Here is a 17,128-nt window from a genome sequence, read left to right as displayed (position 1 = left end):
GCATCGGCGGCAAATCAGCAGTCGACTCTGTTTTCGCCAGAGAAGGTACTCCTCCGCCGACGCGACCCGAGGGCGCCTTACATCTGATTTCGGTCAAATTTCGCCCCCGCCGCTACCCCTCGCTCAAGGATTGGCTCCTTGATCCGATCCTACGACGCCATCTGCGACGCTGTCACGATCATCGCCCGATTCACCGTCGGGCCGATCACGTCCACCAGACTTGGGTAGTTCCGGTACTGTGCCGCGGGAAGTCTACGTCTACTTGCATATGCACCTTCTCCTCGTCGATTCTGCTTTGGAATCGGGTCCGCAAGAGGAAGCACGAGCCAGAAAGAATAGAATTTTTTCCCTGCTTAGTCCAGGAAGGATTACAATATTTTGATCAAATCTCTGGGTTATTAATCCTGTGAGAACTTATTTTCCAAACCAAGTTAATTTCATTCAATTGAACACAACATATTTATACAAATTTGGTGTCTCTAATTATGCCTACAATCACACCTTCAATTATGCCTACAATTACTCTATAGTAAACTTTTTTGTTTTGATCCTTTGACGTTTGGGCTTCTAGCCTTGAACTTGTGGGCTTGAGCACATCTTCCAACAGTCCCCCACAAGCTGGGAGAGAAAATACATAAAAAATACCAACTTACCACCTATATAAGATAGAATTTTGGATGTAACCGGTTTGGTAAGAATATCAACTAATTGCTCTTGAGATGAAACATAATTAAGAGAAATTATTCCTGCTTGAAACTTTTCTTGTTTAAAATGACAATCCACTTCAATATGTTTAGTTCTTTCATGGAATACTGGATTTGACGTAATGTGAATAGTTGCTTGATTATCACAATGTAGGCCCATAGAGGCTCGTTTATAAAATCCTAATTTGGTAAGAAGTCTTTATCCATAAAAGTTCACTTACAATGTGAGCCATAACTCGGTATTCTGCTTCAGCACTAGATCTTGCAACCGTGTTTTTCTTTTTGCTTTTCCATGTGACCAAGTTCCCCCCAACAAGGGTACAATACCTAGACGTTGATTTTCTATCATCAGGTGATCCAACCCAATCTGCATTTGAGAAGCCTTCTATATTGAAGTGACTATGTTGTTTATATAGCAATCTCTTCCGGGAGCACCTTTTAAGTATTGTAGTATTCTCTCCAATGCTTACCAGTGAGTAATTTGTGGTTTGTGTATGAATTGACTTACCACGCTCACAACAGATGATATATCTGGCTTGGTTACTACGAGATAGATCAATTTTCCCATGTCTTTGATATTTTTCAGTGTCAACATCTTCGCTAGTTGTAGTACATAATTTTTCATTTGCATCCATAGGTGTATCAACTGGTTTGCAACCCTTCATTCATTTTTCTTCAAGAAGATCCAAGACGTATTTTCTTTGAGACAATGCTATTCCATGTTTGATTGAATGACTTTTATACCCAGAAAATATTTGAGTTTACCCAAATCTTTAGTCTTGAACTCTTAACATATAATATTCTTCACTTCTTGTATACTATGAGCATCATTCCCAGTCAAGATAATATCATCAACATACACGACCAATAATATATTCCCTTTGATAGTATCTTTAAAATATATTGAGTGATCAACTGAGCACCTTTGAAAACCAAATTGTAGAAATACTTCACTGAATTTATCAAACCATGCCTGAGGGGACTGTTTAAGCCCATATAAAGATTTCTTTAACCGACATACAGACTCCTTCTCAACCACATATCCTGGTGATTGGACCATATAAATTTCTTCACGTATATCACTATTTAAAAATACATCTTTTACATCGAATTGATATACTAGTTAGGATGAGTTAGCAGCAATAGACAAGATGATATGTACCGAGTTTAGTTTCGCAACCGGAGAGAGTCTCTTCATAATTTATCTCATAGCCCTGAATATAGCCTTTTGCAACCAGGCGTACTTTAAGGCGAGCAATTGACCCATTTGGGTTGTGTTTCACCGAAAAAACCTATCTGCAACCAACCAGTTTTTTCCCTTTTGGGAGCGATGCCAATGGCCATGTTTGATTTTCATATAATGCATGCATTTCTTCATCCATAACCACCTTCCATTCTGGATGCTTTAGGGCCTCTTGATAGAATTGTGGTATGGAAACAGACGAAAGAGAAGCAAGAAATTGAATACACTTATAAGATAAGCGATGAAAAGACATAAAATTGGCAATTGGATAAGACGTAGTACAAGAATGGGTTTCCTTTTGTAATGCAATAGGTCGAGTATCAAATTCAGGCCCAAATATAAGAGGAGGAGAAAGACTTACCTCAGGTGGATCGAACAACTCCACAGGTGAGAGGACGACCGGTGCTTCAGGGGGTAAAGTAATATCTTCATTAAATGGCACAAGCGGGCATGGAGTGGTAGGAGGAAATGTAAACCCTGGAGAAGTCTCATGTGAGAAGTAACAAGAAGTGTTTTCAAAGAAAGTCACATCCCGAGATACCATCAACCTTCGAAGTGTAGGATTATAACAAATATATCATTTCTTAGTTCGAGAATACCCAAAAAAAATACACCTCAGAGATCGAGGATCAAGTTTACTTTTATGTTGTGAAGCATCATGAACAAAACATGTGTAGCCAAATACTTTAAGAAGAAGAGAAAAATGGATCTTCACAATGAAACAAAACAAAATACGGCGTTTGATTTCTAAGTACTGATGAAGGTAACCTATTGATGAGAAAACATGTTGTTAGAATAACATGAGGCCAATAAAAGTAGGGTACCTCAATGAAGTAGAGAAGGTCCCGAGCAACTTCAAGGAGGTGACGATTCTTTCGTTCAACAACACCATTTTGTTGAGGGTTATAGGCACATGATGTTTGATAAAGAATCCCATTACCCTCACAAAAAAATTTAAACTCATGAGACAAATATTCTTTAGCAGTATCGGATCTAAGGATTTTTTTTCCAAATTGCATTAGAACTATTGCATGATTTTTTTTTTTAAAATAGAAAAAATTTCCGATCGTTCTTTAATAAAAAAACAACCAAGTCACTCGGGTAAAATCGTCCACAAAAGCAATAAAATATTGAACTTGAGAAATGTTAGAGACCTTTAAGGGTCCCATATATTAGAATGTATTATTGCAAACGGAGCAGTACTAGTAGTTGTAAGATGAGGAGAATATGTACTCCTAACATGCTTACTTACTTGACATGCCTCACAATTAAAATTAGACAAAGATTTAAGAGATGAAACTAAAGAATGAAGTGACGAGGTAGATGGATGACCATGCCGGTTGTGCCATAGTTGAACCTTGGACGTAGTGGATGAAATAACAGCTACTGGTAGAAGAGTAAAATAGCGTAAACCCCCTTTTTCATGGTCGCCACCAATCACCTGTTTCATAGTTAGATCCTGAAATATACACAAAGATGGTGAGAAGGTGACAGAACAATTCAATTGTCTGGTTAATTGACTAACAGAGAGCAAATTTAACGGAAATTGAGGAACAAATAACATATCTCGAAGAGGAATAGATGCGGCAAGAGAGGAGGAACCCTTATCAAACACCTTGGTTTGGGATCCATTAGCAATAGTGACAAATTTATGAGAAAGACATGGAGACAATTAATGAAGCATGTGTTTGTTACCTGACAAGTGTTCGGAAGCCCCGAAGAGTTAATGATCCAAGAGGAAGGGGTTGAAGCAGAAGAAAGCATACCTGATGCAATGGTAGTGGCAGTAGTTGGGCCTGGTAGAGTAGAGGACTGATCCAATAAGGATTTCAATTTATGAACTACAACATAGTCTTTCGCAGAAATAGTCACATTCCCTAAATGAGAATCAGTCTCATCCTCCTTTTTCTCAACATTAATTGAGGCTGGATTGGTTGTCGCCCAATCAGGCTTGCCATGGAGTTTCTAGCATGAATCCATAATATGGTTCTGACCACCACAGTAAGTGCACAATCGAAGCTTAGTGCGGGAATGGGTTGGACCCGTTCGACCACCTCTATTGCGGCCTCCTCTTGTATTTCTGTTGCGTCCTCGAAACGGGGAAGATGTACCCCGATTACAAAAGAACATAGCTGATAGAACATCAATTGAAGGAGGAGGAGATGAATCAAGAATCCGTAATAATGTAGCACTGATGTCATCAAAAGAGGGAAGGGCAGAGGAACTAAGAAGCTGAGTCTTAGCCACCTCTAGATACGACTTAATATTGGTAAGGTAAATAGCCGCTGTCAGGGCCTCAGACTGTTTTTCTTGAACAACAATGTCGGTAGAGTATGGTTGAGCAATTTTTCATTACTTGGAGAAGGCCACGAAGTCTGTCCAGAAACTCATGAATATTATCTCATTGTTTGGTAGCCAATATATTTTGGAAAACATCATATACTCTTTGCAAGGAGGCGGTATTGGAATAGAGCTTAAGCACATGTGTCCCAAATATCCTTGGAAGTTTCCAAGTAGACCACATTGTTAGCGACATGTTTTCCATGTTGTTAATAAGCCAACTGATAACGATGTTATCGTTTTTTTCCCATTTATAGTAAAATTCATCTTCTTCATAAATCGGAGGAGGGATTTTGATAACATGACTGAGAAGGTAGTAATGAGAACCCTTTGTACTGATTGTGATCAACTGAGGTAATTGGAAAGACCTCTTAGTCGAATTGTAGTAATGCGGAGTGAGGTACGCACCATATTTCCCACCTTCTCCTCTCTATGTCTTTAAGAATGTCTTCTTATTCTTCATCGTCTTTCAATTCGTCTGCACTGACCACCTGAGTTAAGCAAACAAACTCACTTGAAAGAGCACCACCTACTTGGAATACAAGCCTCTGCACAAGCAAGACCGGACATGACAATAGACCCGAGGACCTAACGATTGGAATATTAAGAATATATACCCTACATGAATAAAAAAGGTAACTATTCTTCAAGAACCATGAATAGTGTGCAACACAGAAAGTCACAATGGGTCATGGAAGAATGTGGAAAAATCCAACAATATAAATCACCGTATTTTCTTTCTAGCTGGTTTCATGTACTTGTACCCTTAGAGAATAGCATACTTGTTCATTTCCATGGTTAACTATCCAAAGACACTTAAAATTTCAACAAATATTACAAGCCCCTCCGGTTCATTTCCATAGTTAACTAAATCATGAAATGAACATAAAAAAAAAAAAAAAACTAATTATTGATGAACAACAAGCATTTGAAGTTCAAGCAATGTCATCTGCTACTTAATCTTGGAGGAAAGGGCTGGACCGTACCATATCTACAACTACACATTAAAAATGGCATGCCTGCTATTCCATGTCATCAGAACATGGGTCAATTTGTCACTTCTTTAATGTTGTCATCTTAAATAACTAAAGGAAATCGACAAGTTATAGGTGTAATTTTGTGGTTTTGCTCTGGAAAATGTATCAAAAGGCTTTGAGATTTTGCAGTCAGATCAAAACTACAAACTTGAAAACGTTTGCTGTCAACAACTTGGGCTCACCTGCAAAGCTACCTCTTGTCGTGCCTGTAGAAGTACACTCTCCTGCTCTGGTTTTGGTTGGGCTGCACCATGGCCTACATGTCAAACAGTAAGAGTTTTATCACCCATTTTAATGCCACTGAGAGTATTAAAAATGATAGATCCTTGTAGACACAGAATGCATAACCTTTGGAATTTCCTGATTCCCAGACAAGACCAAATCCACGAAGAGGACCAAAAGATTCAAGCAGTTCCCTAATCTGTGCTTCCGTGAAGTAATAAGGGAGTCCACAAAAAAAAATGTGATCAGGTCCTTCAAATCCATGAGCAGAACCTGGTGTAAGCCCAACAGCAGCCAGGTTAATTTTGGTATTGGGCTGGCTAGGGCCAAGTGCTGCAGCAAGTGAGGGATTGTAGTCACTGGGCCTCCTCACCTTCACAGGTGCACCCTAAGAAGATATATAAGTTACATCAGTATTACAGTAATTGTCAGGAAAATAATGCAGTTGGAAATTGAGACTTGAAACAATGCTTCATAGAAACTAAGGTGTTAAGTGCAGACAGAGTATTAACCTCAAAAATAATCCCATCCAAAGCCATTGCATTACTAGCTTCTTCAACAGACCTCATCTCAACAAATGCAAAAAAAAAAAAATCATGGTTGATATACATATTGATAACAGCATCGCCTCCAGAATACAACATCACTAACATGATCAGATTCCTAATAAGCACTAACTAGTAACAGAAAGTTCAAGAACAGAGGAACAATTACATACCGGGTCCAGCAGTGTTTCCTCCAATTGCAGCCATAACCTGACTGGAAAAACTAGCAACAGACTGCAACAGGCAAAAATCAACAAAATAAAAATCACAACAGACAATTGTAATGTCTCGTGCAAATGACTTCCAATAGATCATGTGATACTGACTGTCAAATGTCAATGCCATACAGTCTGAAACATTGAATCAAGTCAATGAGTAAACCTGTTCATTAGCAGTGGGGGAAAGACCTCCTACAAATACCCGCCTAGCATGCCGAGTTGCTTATAAAACCACAAAGAGCTTAATGACAAAGTAAACATATATAAATAAAAATTTAAAAAGAGTAAAGGAAACAGTTAACAAAAAAATATATGCTCATATACTGCAGTCTGAGATACCCGCTGGGTCATAGCTTGAACGGGCATAACAGGAAGGCTTCCAAACTGGTAAAAAAAAAAAAACGCAAAGACAGCGTCAATTACTTGAAACATGAAGTGCATTTTGTTTTCAAATTAGAAACACTACAGGACATAAAAGGCAGGCGACAATTTAATTCTCAAAAAACGAAATGGAATAACTGGAAGGTTTCCAAACTGGTAAGAAAACACAATCGCTGCACAAGTTGCTTGAGACATGAGCTATTTTTTGAACTTAGAAACAATAGAGATAATAAAAGGCAATGAAAAATTTAATGCTAGTGCACCTTTCTCAAAAAAATAATAATAAATGCAAATACAGTCATCATCTAAGCAAATTTTGCAAGTACATACAGTCATCATCTAAGCAAGCTATAGTAGGATATACATACAGTCACTCACGTTTCCATTTCACAACAAATGCAAGCTATTACAGGATCAAGAGTGTGCTCACTAGAAGTTAAAGCAGACTAACTGTGTAGACAAGAAATGAATGAATCATTTTTATGCCAAAAATAAACAAATGAACAGATGTTTGTATTTTAAAACTGCAGTTATCCTTCAAACTTATGACCTTTTTCAGCAAAAAAAAAAAAAAAAAATCAGATAAAGAAACATAATGCAGGTTGTATAATTTTTCAGTGGTCATTGAAGGTTTCTTTACAATGATACTGTTAAAAAACAGTACAAAGAGTAGCTTGGTAATTTGACATGGTTTATACCTTAAGGAGATTTTAGATTTGTCTATAAATTTTGACATTTCTTGATTTCATGCCCCTAGATCAGCCAACTCTGTGGCTGATAGTTTTGATAGACAGGGGACACCCCAACAATCTCTGGTTGTCTTGGGTCCCTTCGCCCATAATATAATCTCATCTTTCTCAGAAATAAAAAGAAAAAGAAAAAAATAAAAATAAAAAAATAAATAATCCAAATCACATCAAAGAGAACACAAATAAACAAAGAATAGTTGGATAAGCTTTTGATTTTCAGCTCTGATCATGCCTAACAAGCGCTGCTCCAATGGAACAATCCTAAAACAGAACCAGTACAACAACTGCCTCAAATTTTATTCTCATATATCATAAAACTTTAAATCCTCCCCCACAGAGCTTCACTCAATGACAAAAAGAAAAAAGAAAAAAAGCAACCTACAAAACAGAGATGCCATTTGTCAATTACATTCAGGTTTGCCAACGTATTTTGATTTCTTGTTTGACAAAGAACAATTACGTAGAAGTATAGGAAAAATAGAAGAGAAAGAAAATTCAAAATTTACCGCTACTGCTACTGACAAAAGGATTTTCCAAAGATTGATTTCGATGTTCATTATTTCCTCCCGATACATAGATATACATAAGTTAAGTTATAATCTATAGGAAATTACTATAATGCCCTCCCTTATCATAATTCATAAATACATAAATACAAATCAACTTGATAACATCCACCCTCAAATGGATGCTGGTAAGTCAACCAACAACAATTTGCCAACAAAAAATTGATGTCGTAGCTGAGTCATGGCTTTGGTGAATACATCGGCCACTTGGAGATCCGAAGAAATGTATGGAAGAGAGATTGATAGATGCCATATTCTGACATGAGAACTAGGTTAATTATAATAGAATAACCTTTATAATTGTGTTACAGGTGGTTATTTATCGGTTTTCAAATGAAATGAGCATTTATTGAATTTGGCATTAATCACTGTCGATATTGCATATTTTTCTCTCCTGAAGTATATTTCATTGTTTTTAAGGTTTATTTATTCTTGAAATGCTTTTTATCGATTCAATTATGGAATTTCAGGAGAATTTTGGTGGAGAAGGAGATATTTACCAAAATGCCCTTAGTGAAATGGAGGTGATTTTTAGGTCAAATCATTTTAAAATAAAGAAGAGGGTATTAAAGAGAGGGGGGGGTGTCAAGAGAAAAGAGGGTCGTCGACCAAAACAGAGGACCGGAAACAGGGGAGGACCCGAGAGGAGTCTCCCATCGTCGTTCGCTGGGCCACTGCCTTTCGCCGTGCCATCGTTGTTCACCGCCGTCCACCGCTGTCCACCGCCGTCCAGCAACCGAGAACAAACCCGAGGAGAGCTCGAGAGAGTCTCCGTCGGTGTGATTTTGACAGTGCTATTTTCTGCTCGCCAGGCCGGGAGGGGATCCGAGAGGGCTTCTCTGGTGCCAATTCCACTTTCCGACCATCCTCCGGCGTCTATTACATATTTTCGACCATTCCCGGAGCTATTCCAACTCAGACCGAGACTCGAGAGAGCCAGTTAGAGAACGTCAGCTCTGTTTCGTTCTTCGCCGGACGTTACCTCCGTCCGTCGGCTTCCAACCTTCATCACCGGCGTCGTCTCCACCTCCGGCCACTCACTCTTGCCAACCCGAAGCCATTAACTTGGGGAAATTGCAGCACCCATGAGAACGAGTTGCTGCCCGAGCAAGAGGAAGAAGAAGGGGAGTAATTCGTCATTTTTGAATTTAATTTTTTATATAGTTTGAACTTAGGTTTTGAATGTTTATTGAATCTGATTTGATAATTAATGTTTATTGAATATTTGTTTTTCGGATATTTGAGTAAATTAGCTAATTAGGGTAGGATTATAATTGAGGTTGGATTTTGGCATTTTAATCCGATTTCTGTCTTTTACTCTATGCGCCCGAGAGGGGCTATACACAAGGATTGAGAAATCGGATCCGTGGTTACGTGGCGCTCGAGAGAGGCACGAATCACCATAATATCCAGAGTTGACGTTTCCTATTGAGCAAGTAGTTAACCAGATGATTGCTTGATAATTTAGGATATAATTAGTGTTTAGTTCATATTAATTCATCATATTTGGTTAGGCCAGTTGACTGAAGAATACACAAAAATTCAGTCCTCCCTGTGGATCTGACCCTCGCTTCCTGCTAAATTACATGAACGATTCGTACGCTTGCGAGGTATTAAAGCCGATGTAACTAAAATTTACATCAAATTTTTGGTGCCGTTGCCGGGGAGGCACGTATTAAGTGTATTTCTGTGTTCTCCATAGTCTTAGGTTAGATTTATTTTTATTTTATTTTATTTATTTTATTTTTATTTATTTTATTTTATTTATTTTTATTTTTATTTTTTATTTTTTATTTTTTGCTTTCATAATTTTAGCTTGGTATTTTTTATGGAATTATTTTTATTTCTTCTAGTTAGTTCATATTTTTAGTAGTGAGTTTGTTAGCTTAATTTGATAGTTCGTTTTGTTTCTTTTTATGTTTTTATGCACGGGCGCCGCTCCCTAGGTGGACCATTAGCTCCCTTTGTTGAAGAGGTAGAACATATTTGTAGGAAAACACCCGAAGTCAAGTTAGGAGCTACCATGGCCAATCAGGGCGAACCATTACAGTTACCTGCAGCAGGTGACCGGAGAGCCCTGAGGGATTATTCTATCCCATCCCACTTCACATCACCTTCTTGCATTATATTGCCACCCACTACAGCTGCCAGTTATGAGTTGAAACCGGGTGTGATCCAACTCCTCCCTACATTCTATGGGTTGGAGAAGGAAGACCCATATAACCACATCAAGGAGTTCTTAGATATTTGTGCAACTTTTAAATTCCAGAATTTCTCAGATGACTCTATCCGGTTAAGACTTTTTCCATTTTCACTTAAGGATAAGGCCAAGTCTTGGCTTAATTCCTTGGAGGTGGGCAACATTACTTCATGGGACACCTTAGTCACAAAATTCTTATCCAAGTACTTTCCCATTCAGAGAACTACAGCCCTCAGGAGAGAAATCTCCAACTTTATGCAGTAGGAGGGTGAACACTTTTATGAGGCTTGGGAGAAATGGAAGGATTTGATCCGTAGGTGTCCGCATCATGGGTTTGAGAAATGGCATTTAGTGCAATACTTTTATCAAGGACTTACACCCCAGGTTAGATCCATGGTAGATGCAACGAGTGGTGGGAGTTTGATGGGTAAGAGTGCTAGTGAGGCGTGGGACTTCTTTGAAATGTTGAGTGATCAATCTCAGCAATGGGGTTCATCATTTAATGTTGATAGGAGATCCCACGAAGCCAAAAGAGGGGGTCTCTACGAGGTTAGTGAAACACCCATGCTCATGGCCAAGATTGAGGGGTTGACTAGAAAAATTGATGCCCTTATGGTGTCCAAGAATTCACCTGCTCCTAACCCATCTACTGTCTGTGCCATATGCTCTGGTTCATCTCATCCCACACAAATGTGTCCATCTAGTTCATCCTACCCAGAGCTCATTGAGGACTTGAATGCAGTCCAAAATTTTCATAGACCAAACCGGAACGATCATTTTTCAGAAACATATAATCAGGGTTGGGCTAGGCACCCAAATTTCTCATGGTCCAAGGGCCCACAAGTTGGGGGTCCTCCAGGGTTTACTCAAACCCAAGCTCCGCGTCCACACTTGACTCAACAACCATTGATTCCACAAAAACCTTCACTTGAGGATACACTTCAATTATTCATGCAGAATACACAGTCCTCCATTGCTAAACTTGAAATGCAAGTGAGTCAGTTGGCCAGCCACATGAGTGAACAAGCACAAAATAGACTCCCGAGTCAAACCATTCCTAACCCCAAAAGCACACATGAGAGTGGGTTGAATTCCAAACCCCACCATGAGCAAGCCAAAGCCATAACCACCCTTAGGAGTGGTCATGAGTTGAACAATGGGGTAGGGACCACTAAGTCTAAGGAGTCAAAGGATGACAATGGGGACACATCATTGGGTGGAGAACCTCCAAGTTCTTCACCAACAGCCAAGCAGATCCCTAACCAAGTCCCACTAGCTCCTTATCCGCAGAGGTTATCGGGCCCACCTAGGAAAGGAGATAGCATGCATGAAACGTTGGAACTATTTAGTAAGGTTCACATTAACATTCCACTTCTTGATGCTATTAGACAAGTCCCTGCCTATGCCCGATTTTTGAAAGACCTTTGTACACAGAAGAGAAAACAACATGTTAACAAAAAGGTCTTTCTTACTGAGAATGTAAGCTCAATTCTGAAGCACAACACTCCTCCTAAAGTTAAAGATCCTGGATGTCCCACAATTTCATGTGTCATTGGTGAACATACCATCCAGAGAGCTCTTCTTGACTTAGGAGCAAGTGTGAATTTGCTTCCTTTCTTTGTGTACCAGCAATTAGGTTTGGGGGAATTGAAGCCTACTCCCATCACACTTCAACTAGCTGACTGTTCTGTCAAGATACCACGAGGAATAATTGAAGATGTTTTGATAAAAGTGGACAAATTTCTGTTCCCGGTTGATTTCATTGTTCTTGATACAGAACCAGTAGTCAATGTGACCAACCAAATTCCTGTCATCCTAGGACGTCCCTTCTTAGCCACATCTAATGCTATCATTCATTGTAAAAGTGGTGAATTGGAGTTGTCTTTTGGAAATTTTAAGGTCTCATTGAATGTATTTAATGCCGGGCACCACCCACTTGAGTCTGATGATCTGAGTCCTACATTTAAGATAGAAACTGTTATGCTTGATGACGAATCCACTCTTGAATCTTTTGAGTCTTGCATAACATCTTTAGACATGGACTATTTTGATGAGGAAACATATTTTCGAGAGGTTAATTCTTTACTCAATTCTATACCTCTGTTGGATGAAGCTTATGAGGTTATCACAACTGATCATCCACAGGATCTTCCTCTTGACTTGGACAAACCTCTTGAAACTTCCAAGCTAGATCTTAAACCATTTCCTTCCACGTTGAAGTATGCGTTCTTGGGGCCCATGAACTCATTACCAGTCATTATTTCCTCTGATTTGAGTACTGAGCAGGAGGAACAATTGACTGAAGTTTTACAAGAACACAGAGAGGCATTGGGGTGGACTCTTGATGCCTTAAAAGGGATTAGCCCCTCCATATGCATGCATTGTATTCATTTGGAGGAGGGGACTAAAGCCTCACGTGAGATGCAACGTAGGTTAAATCCCCATATGCTGGAGGTTGTGAGAGAAGAAGTCATCAGGTTGCTTGTGACAGGAATCATTTACCCTATTTCCGATAGCACCTGGGTGAGTCCAATTCAAGTTGTCCCTAAGAAAGGGGGGATAACGATAATGAAAAGTGAGAGTGGTGAATTGATTCCCACAAGAACTACCACCAACTGGCGTGTCTGAATTGACTATAGAAAACTTAATTCCGCCACTAGGAAGGATCACTTCCCACTACCTTTCATTGATCAGGTACTAGAGTGATTGGCCGGCCACAATTTTTATTGTTTCTTAGATGGATACTCCGGCTACAATCAAATTCCCATTGCTCCAGAAGACCAGGAAAAGACCACATTCACGTGTCTGTTTGGCACCTATGCTTACAGACGCATGCCTTTTGGTTTATGCAATGCGCCCACCACTTTCCAACGGTGCATGATGAGTATCTTTTCTGACATGATTGGTGAATTTTTAGAGGTCTTTATGGATGACTTTTTTGTGTTTGGCTCTAGTTTTGATACATGTCTGCACAATCTTTCACTCGTATTGTCCCATTGCATTAAGTCCAATTTAGTCTTGAATTGGGAGAAATGCCACTTTATGGTGAAAGAAGGAATTGTTTTAGGACATGTAGTGTCTGAGTGGGGTGTAGAAGTGGACAAAGCCAAGGTTGACCTAATTGCAAATCTGCCACCACCTACTTCTGTGAAGGGGGTGCGTTCTTTCCTTGGCCATGCTGGGTTCTATAGGCGTTTCATTAAAGACTTTAGCAAAATTTCTCGTCCTTTGACGAATTTACTTGCTCAAGATGTTGCTTTTGCCTTTGATGATGCATGTATTCATGCTTTTGAGACACTGAAGAAATGTTTGTCCACTGCACCCATTGTCCAACCCCCTATTTGGTCTTTGCCTTTTGAGTTGATGTGTGATGCCTCTGACTATGCATTGGGGGCTGTTTTGGGGCAAAAGATGGATAAAATGCCCTGTGTCATTCAATATGCTAGCCGCACTCTTCATGATGCTCAATTGAATTACACTACCACTGAGAAGGAGTTGCTAGCTGTTGTGTTTGCCTTGAACAAATTCAGATCATATCTGTTAGGGTCAAAGGTTATAGTGTTCACTGATCATTCTGCTTTGAAGTACTTATTATCCATCAAGGACACTAAACCTCCCTTGATTAGATGGATCTTGCAATTGCAAGAATTTGACCTTGAGATTCGAGATAAGAAGGGTTGTGAGAATGTTGTAGCTGATCATCTATCTAGGATCTGTGTAGTACCTCAGGAAGGATTCCTTTCCTTTAAATGATTCCTTCCCTGATGAACAACTTCTCCAAGTATCCGAGTTGCCTTGGTTTGCTGACATAGTCAACTATCTTGTAACTCATAAGATTCCTGATTATTGGAGTAAACAAGATCGGTTGAAATTCTTTTCCCAAGTGAAACATTTTTTTTGGGATGACCCTTATTTGTTCAAGGTGTGTTCTGACCAAGTCATTAAGCGTTGTGTACATGAGCAAGACTTTGCCAACATTCTTGAATTTTGTCATTCCCACGCATGTGGTGGACATTTTGGTGCTAGAAAGACCGCAGCTAAAGTCTTGTAATGTGGTTTCTATTGGCTGTCATTATTTAGAGATGCCCATGAGTTTTGTCAGGTGTGTGATAAATGCCAACGAATTGGTTGTTTGTCTAGGAAGAACATGATGCCTCTTAACCCCATTCTTATTGTTGAATTGTTTGATGTGTGGGGTATTGACTTCATGGGTCCTTTTCCTGTCTCGTTCGGCTATCAATACATCCTTGTTGTTGTTGAATATGTCTCTAAATGGATTGAAGCTATTTCATGTAAGACAAACGATCACAAAGTGGTGGTAAAATTTTTAAAAGAAAATATCTTTAATCGGTTTGGTACCCCGAGAGCGATCATCAGTGATGGGGGATCTCATTTTTGTAACAGAGCATTTGAGACCTTATTGAAGAAATATTCCATCACTCATCGGGTGTCCACTCCGTACCACCCGCAAACTTGTGGTCAAGTGGAAATCTCTAATAGGGAAATCAAACGGATTTTGGAGAAGTTGGTTCGCTTTGATAGGAAAGATTGGTCCACTCGATTGGACGATGCTTTATGGGCCTATCAAACCGCTTATAAGAGTCCTATTGGGATGTCTCCATTTCGCCTAGTGTTCGGCAAAGCATGTCATCTACCTGTTGAGCTTGAGCATAGAGCTTATTGGGCCATTAAGGTTTTGAATTTTGATTTAACTCAAGCGGGTGAGGAGAGAAAATTGCAATTGAATGAGTTAGAGGAGATACGTCAGGATGCTTATGAGAATGCCAAACTATATAAGAAGCGAACAAAGCTTTTACATGATAAATCTATTTTTTGCAAGTCTTTTACTATTGGGTAGAATGTTTTACTTTATAACTCATGATTGCATTTGTTTCTAGGGAAGCTAAGATCCAGGTGGTCCGGTCCATTTGAAGTTACACAGGTGTTTCCTCATGGCGCTATTGAGATCCGCAATCACAGAGATGGGTCGGTCTTCAAAGTTAACGGTCAGATGCTCAAACTGTATCTTGAGAATGTCCCCACACCGGAGGAGGTGATGGTGATTTTCTTGGAGGAACCTGTCTTAGCATCTTGAATGCATCAGAGTCTTGCTTACGACTATAAACTTAGCACATTGTGGGCAATCCCCACGTTTCAATCACTTTGTACATTACAGTTTTATTTTTTTTTATTTTTTTTGGTTTATCCATTCTTATTTGCCGGCTGAGAGCATAAATGGTTCCAGTAGTCAATGACCAGACTTTTGGTCCCTAGTTTGAGAGGCCTATACTCAAACAACCGTTCTGGGATTGACCAGTTCGATCTTGAAGTATTGAATGAAAGCTTATGGTGAGTAACTTAAGGACTTGTGTTTAGCGCGTGACTCCTGCTACCTTCAGTGGCCAGTCACACGGAGATTTCTTCAAAGTGTGATGTGGGATAGCGGTTTCATCTATGGATGATTACCTACGGGTACGGCTGATACGAGTAAACCTTCTTCGAGGGAGACTATGTATCATTCCTGGGGGTCTTTATTGACTTTTCGGTATTATTATTGATGACCAAACACATATGGTACCACCTATGGATTTAGGAGCCCTGAGGGAGCTTAACCCTCACCCTGCTGGAGTATAACTAGCTAAAATGTTATTCCTTTTTGTAGTCGTTATAGTGTTTTACCTTTTCCCCATTGAGGACAATGTCAGGTTTAGGTTTGGGGGGGGGGGGGGGGGGGGGGGGGGGGAAACGACTCTTTTATGTCTTAGCAATAATTTTCTTTTGATTTCTGTTCGTGGTTTTCAAATTACTCCTCTTAGTATGTGGTTAACGTTAGTAGAGTTAAAATAAGTTGCTCAAATGTGTTTCAAAACTTTTCGTAAAACTGTGTAGAATATGCCTATTAGAAATCTGATATCATTTGTTGGGATCCATGAGAATTCAATGGGATAACTTACTATTGCATTAGACTTAGAACTTAGTTGCAAAAGAGAACATGTAAATCTAGTGTTGATCTATGTTAGTCTGAATAGTCTTGTATGCCTGTTTGAACTCATTCCTTTTTGTACCTCAGTGAAATTCCTTGTTGTAATGTATGAATGTAAATGGAAATGCTCTTGCTTGAAAAAAAAGATAACTTCAGAAACAGCCTGGGCTAACCCAGGGACATGCACCAGAACAGTCGGTTACTTAAAATAAGTGCATGTACAGTGAAGACGAATGGTGGTAATACCAGAAGTATTCAGTGAAACAAAAATTACGCTGGTAATAGCAAAAGTGCACGGGTAATAGCGTAAAATGGTTTTAAATTTGGAAGCAATGAGTTTCCTTAACTTTGATGATGAATTGTAATTTGAAAGAAGTTGCAGGTCAAGATTGAAATTGGTATATTTCTTTTGTGAGATTGTCAGACAACAGGCTTACTCTACTATTTTCTCTTAATTGTGATGTGACCAGGATTTTATTGTTATTTGTTGCCTCTTTGTTCTGTTGAAGTAATTGCTTATGGGTCACATTGGTTCAGGTGGAGTAACAATGAGTGTATTTGGATTGATAATATGCTATATTTTACACAGGTTTTCAAATTGCGCAAGATCTCATATGATTTTCAGATATTTTACGATACTAAGTGTTAGTCATATACTAATGAGGAGTAAATTTTCTTCAGTTTTTTCTTTTTATATTATTGATTTAAATGAATTTTGTGGGTAAATTCCATGCAAACCCTCACGAGACATAACTCGTCCACTACTGCAGAGTAGGGGTTTAACGGCTTGTTGCATGCACTAAATGCAATCGTGCTCCCTACAAAAGTGGCATTTTGTTTTCCTAGGCTTAATTTTGGTTCGATTGTTGTTTTGCTAGGGACTAGCAAAGATTTAGGTTTGGGGGTGTGATAGATGTCATATTCTGACATGAGAACTAGG

General features: G+C 39.2%; 1 non-coding gene and 1 pseudogene across 1 annotated transcript; both read right to left on the bottom strand.

Annotated features, from left to right (window-relative positions):
• Positions 1-149: 149 nt before the first annotated feature.
• On the bottom strand, positions 150-7,026 carry LOC137946363 (splicing factor U2af large subunit B-like; annotated as a pseudogene).
• Positions 7,027-10,433: 3,407 nt separating this feature from the next.
• Positions 10,434-10,540, bottom strand: LOC137965138 (small nucleolar RNA R71). The gene has a single exon (XR_011116014.1). It is a non-coding gene; the product is annotated as a small nucleolar RNA R71 (small nucleolar RNA).
• Positions 10,541-17,128: the final 6,588 nt, after the last annotated feature.

This window comes from Aristolochia californica, unplaced genomic scaffold, assembly GCF_029961685.1.
Source record: "Aristolochia californica isolate CCGP_79_NKW_82.1479 unplaced genomic scaffold, dmAriCali1.0.hap1 SCAF_1, whole genome shotgun sequence".
In the NCBI taxonomy this organism is placed as follows: domain Eukaryota; kingdom Viridiplantae; phylum Streptophyta; class Magnoliopsida; order Piperales; family Aristolochiaceae; genus Aristolochia; species Aristolochia californica.
Note: the sequence above shows the minus strand (reverse complement) of the source record. Positions and strands in the feature narration are given on the sequence as shown.